Source organism: Furipterus horrens, unplaced genomic scaffold (assembly GCF_987537825.1).
Source record: "Furipterus horrens unplaced genomic scaffold, mFurHor1.1.pri manual_scaffold_12, whole genome shotgun sequence".
NCBI lineage: Eukaryota > Metazoa > Chordata > Mammalia > Chiroptera > Furipteridae > Furipterus > Furipterus horrens.
Genome location: NW_028327182.1, coordinates 63,183,090 through 63,189,088, shown reverse-complemented (window position 1 = coordinate 63,189,088; position 5,999 = coordinate 63,183,090).

Below are 5,999 nucleotides of genomic sequence, written 5' to 3'. Positions count from 1 at the left end.
GGTTAACAATGACATCAAAGAAGAAATCAAGACGTTTCTGGAAACTAATGACAATGAACACACAACAGCCCAAAACCTATGGGACACAGCAAAAGCAGTCCTGAGAGGGAAGTTCATAGCAATACAGACCTTCCTGAAAAAATTGAAAAATCTCAGATAAAAAATCTGACTCTACAGCTACAAGAACTAGAACAACAACAACAAACAAAGTCCAGAGTGAGTAGAAGGAAGGAAATCATCAAGATCAGAGCAGAATTAAATGACATAGAGACTAAACAAACAATTCAAAAGATCAACGAAAGTAGGAGCTGGTTCTTTGAAAAAATAAACAAAATCGACAAGCCTCTAGCCAGGTTCATCAAGAAAAAAAAGGAGAAGACCAAAATAAACAAAACCGGAAACAAAGAGGAGAAATCACGACTGATATCACAGAAATACAAAAGATTGTAAGAAATTACTACAAACAAGTGTATGGCAAGAAATTTGACAAGAAATATGAAATGGACAAATTTCTAGAGACATATAATCTTCCAAAACTGAATCAAGAAGAAGCAGAAAGCACAAACAGATCAATAAAAGAGAATGAAATTGAAACAGTAATCAAAAATCTCCCGGCACACAAAAGCCCTGGACTGGATTGCTTTACAGGAAAAATTTAAAAAACATTTAGGGAAGAACTAACTTCTACCTTCCTCAAACTGTTCCAAAAAATCCAAGAAGAGGAGAAAATCCCAAACTCTTTCTATGAAGTGAGTATTACCCTAATTCCAAAACCAGATCAAGACACAACAAAGAAAGAAAACTACAGGCCAATATCACTGATGAACATAGATGCTAAATTCCTTAACAAAATACTGGCAAAGAGGATCCAGCAATACATCAAAAAGATCACATTCAACGATCAAGTGGGATTCATCCCAGGGATGCAAGGATGGTTTAATATTCATAAATCAATAAATATAATACACCACCTAAACAAATGAAAGGCAGAAATCACATGATCATATCAATAGATGCAGGAAAAGAATTTATAAAACACAACAGCTATTTATGATGAAAATACTGAGCAAAATGGGAATAGAGGGAGCATACCTCAACATAATTAAGGCTATATTTGAGAAACCTGAAGCCAACATCATACTCAATAGACAAAATCTGAGAGCATTCCCCCTGAGATCAGGAACAAGACAAAGATGTCGACTATCCCCACTCCTTTTCAACATAGTGTTGAAAGTGCTAGCCATAGCAATCAGACAAGAAAAAGCAATAAAAGTCATACAAACTGGGAAAGAGGAAGTAAAACTGTCATTATTTGCAGATGTCATGACAGTATACATAGAAAGCCCTATAGACTCCACTAAAAAACCACTCGACATGATAAGCGAATTTGGCAAAATAGCAGGGTAGAAAGTAAATATACAGAAATCTAAGGCATTTATGTACACCATCAATAAAATATTAGAGATGGAAACTTAAAAAAAAAATCCCATTTACTATAGCAACAAAAAAATAAAGTACCCAGGAATAAAGTTAGCCAAAAAGATAAAAGAAACTCAAGAAACTACATAACACTGAAGAAAGAAATTGAGGAAGATACAAATAAATGGAAGCTAATACTATGTTCATGGATAAGAGGCATCAACATCATTAAAATGTTCATACTACCCAAAGCAATGTACAGATTCAATGCAATCCCTATTAAAATACCAATGACATATTTCACAGACCTAGAACAAATACTTCAAAAATTATATGGAACCAAAGAGACACCAAATAGCCGCAGCAATCTTGAGACAGAAAAACACAGCAGGAGGAATCACAATACCAGACATCAAACAATACTACAAAGCCATAGTGATCAAAACAGTCTGGTATTGGCATAAGAACAGACATATAGATCAATGGAAGAGAATAGAAAGCCCAGAAATAAACCCAGGACTATATTGTCAACTAATATTTGACAAAAGTGGAAGGAGCATAAAATGGAGAGAGAAGGTCCTCTTCAACACATGGTGCTGGGAGAACTGGACAGGGACATGCAAAAAAATGAAACTAGACCACCAACTTACATCACAAACCAGAGTAAACGCAAGATTAATCAAAAACTTAAATGTAAGCCATGACACCATAAAAGTCCTAGAGGAAAACATAGGCAGGAAATTTTCATATATCCCACGTAGCAATGTTTTCATAGATACATCCCCTAAGGCAACGAAAATAAAGAAAAAAATAAGCAAATGTGACTACATCAAATAAAGAGTTTCTTTTCAGCAAAAGAAAACATTAGCAAGATGAAAAGGAAACCAACTATTATGGGAAAATATATTTGCCAATGATACCTCAGACAAGGGATTGATCTCCAAAATATATAAAGAACTTACACATCTCAACACCAAGAAAACAGACAGCTCAATTTAAAAATGGGCAAAGGACCTGAACAAACAGTTCTCCAAGAAAGATACACAGAAGGCCAATAGACACATGAAATAATGTTCAACATCACAAACCATCAGAGAGATGCAAATAAAAACCCCAATGAGATACCACTTTATACCTGTCAGAATGACCATCGTCAATAAGGCAACAAACAAGGAGTGCTGGCGAAAATGTGGAGAAATGGGAACCTTACTGCACTGTTGGTGGGAAGGCAGACTGGTGCAGCCACTATAGAAAACAGTATGGAATTACCTCAAAAATCTAAAAATGGAACTGCCTTTTGATCCAGCAATTCCTTTGCTAGGATTTACCTGAAAAATCCTGAAACCCCTATTCAAAAGAACTTATGCACCCCAATGTTTATAGCAGCGCTGTTTACAATAGCTAAGTGCTGGAAACAGTCTAAGTGCCCATTTGTAGATGAGTGGATTAAAATACTGTGGTACATTTACAGAATGGAGTCCTATGCAACAGAAAGAAAGAAGGAAGGAACTCCTGCCATCTGTGTCAACATGGATGGAGAGAGAATTATGTTTAGTGAAATAAGTCAGCCAATGAAAGAAAAATACCATATGATATCACCTAATACAGGAGACTAAGGAACAACACAAGCTAATGAACTAAATTGAATAAGGAACAAAATAACAGTTATCAGGGAGGATGGGGGAGGGAGAGAAGGAGGATAAGTAAAGAAAGGATTTTGTCAAAGAACATGTATAAATGACTCATGGACATGGCCAACAGAGGGGGTATGACTGTGGGAGAAGGGATGGGCCTGGTGGGCTGGGAGCAATGTGGAAAAAATGGGACAACTCTAATTGAAAAACTATAAAAAAAAAAAAAAAACAGCAACAACAACAAAAAAACTCATCCAGACAGGTAGGATGGGCAGAGCCAGGGTGAAGAGGATGCAGTGTGCTTGTGGCAATAGCAGCAGTGGCACGCCAGCTGAAACCACAGTCACACATTTTTAAAAATAGGGATGGACATCTAGGGAGTACTCCTAGTACCACACCAGACTGCACAGCTCACGGTTACAGCGCTGAGATAAATAAAACCTTATTGCTTCTGACTGTGCAAACCAGTGGGGGTTGGGGTGGAGAAAGAGAGTACTTGTCTCTCAGTAGAGTCTGCTTGTTTAAAGGGCCCCCACTGTCCTAGAATTTACACAAACTCACCCACTCTGGGAACGACAGCCAGGGCAACAGCTAGAGAGGCACCAGTCCCATATGGGAGTGGGAGAATGACCTGGAAAAGGGTTGAGTGCTGAGCAAATGGCATTGTTTCTTCTCAGACCCCTCTTCCACATACAGTGCCATAATGCGGTGAAATGGGTCACCCATACTGACAAATACCTAAGGCTCCACCCCTTACAACATAACAGATGTGACAGCTCTACCTAAGATGCAGAGGCAAACCAACAGAGGAGCCTGTCAAGGTGAGAAGACAGAGAAGTATGACCCAAAAGAGAGAACAAATCAAGGTTCCAGTGGGAGAACTAAGCGACCAGGAGATAGCCAACCTAACAGGCATAGAGTTCAAAACACTTCTGGTAAAGATGCTCACAGACTTGACAGATATGCTTATGTATGGAAAATGCATAAAGGGAAGGAGTGAAGGCTATACTAAATGAAATGAAGAAAAAGTCATACAAAACCAATGGTGAAGGGAAGGGAATTGGGGTTAAAATCAATGATTAGAAATACAAGGAAGAAAAAAAGTCAACCAGGACAGAATTGGGAAACAAGAATTGAAAAAAATGAGGAGAGACTTAGGAACCTCTGGCACAACTTTAAACATATCAACATCTGAATCATAGGGGTTCCGGAAGAAGATAATGAAGAGCAAGATAGTGAAAAAAAAATTCCAAATTTGGCAAAGGAAATAGACATGCAGGTCTGGGAAGCACAGAGTCCCAAACAACCCAGACCCAAGGAGGACCACACCAAGACACCTCCTAAATAAAATGCCAATGATTCAAGGTAAAGAATCTTAGAAGCAGCAAAGGAAAAGCAGATTTACCTACAAAGGGATACCCAAAAGACTCTCAGCTGATTTCTCAAAAGAAACTTTGCAGGCAAGAAATAGTCAAAGTGATAAAAAGCAAGGGCCTACAACCAAGATTAGTCTATGATAGCAAAGCTATCATTTAGAATGGAAGGGCAGATGAAGTACATTCCAGACAAAGTAAAGCTAAAGGAGTTCATCATCACCACACCATTATTATATGAAATGTCAAAGGGACTTACTTAAAAAAAAGAAGATAAAAATTATGAACATTAAAATGACAACAAACTCACAATGATCAACAACTGAATCTTAAAAATGAGAACAAAATCCAACTAAGCAAACCAGAATAGAAACAGAATCATAGGTATGGGGATCATTTGGAGGGTTATCAGCTGGGAGGAGGAAGGAAGAGAAATGGGAAATAGTGCAGGGATTAAGAAACATAATTGGTTGGTACAAAATAGACAGGGGGTAGTTAAGAGTAATATAGAAAAGGGTGAAGCCAAAGAACTTTTATGCATGACCCATGGATGTGAACTAAGGGGAGTGGAGTGGCTGGAGGGAAGGAGGGTACTGGGCAGAGGAGAACAAAGGGAGAAAAATTGGGACTACTGTAACAACATAATCAATAAAATATACTTATACGATTAAAAATAAATAAAACCACACCCAATAAAATAAGAATCATAGGAACTTCACACTTTTTAAATCCTCATCTGCCATGAGTACCAAGATATATGCTTTCTGCATTCCCACATATCTTCAACTTTCCTTTACTTCTTCTTCTATATTCTTTGTACAGAGGAACAACTTTCAGCCTCCTCCAGGCTGGGCATGTGAACTTCTCTGCCTCAATGATTTTAACTGTCCTTAATATTTTATAGCCACAAATACGCTGATGATGTCAAGCTTTATATCAGCAGCCCTGTAAGGTCTCCTGAGTTCCAATTTGTTCATTTACTAAAATGCTTCACAAATACCACAAATTGAAAATGTTGAAATAAAACATCTTCTCTTTGCCCAAAAGATGTTTCTTAAAAAAATAGTTCATACTGGAATGAAGTCACTATTACTTTCCTCGTTCTCTCACCCCGTAGCCAATGGATCATTATTAAGCCATGAGCTCCTACATGGAAGATGCCAGGAGGAAGGCTGATTGTAATTGGGTAGGAGGTTTTGTATAGGTTTTTCCACCTGCAATTTCTCTGGCTCTCCCTGTCTGGCTATTTCATATGTTTCAGTTTTCAGTTCAAATATTAAAACACGATGGGGAAAAATAGAAAGGTCTATTGAAGAAACAAGCATAAAGGACTCATGGACATGGACAACAGGGTGGGGATTGACTGTGGGGTGGGGAGTTGGGCATGAGAGAGCAATGAGGAAAATTAGGAAAACTGTAATTGAACAACAATAAAAGAAAAGAAGAGAAAAAATAAAAAATAAATATCATCTCATAGCTTCATATTCTTATCATTTTGCCTGTCTGTTTTGTTTGTCCCTTCCACTAGTATCTGTTTTTGATCATTACTGAATTCCTTACAGTAGCTAGTACA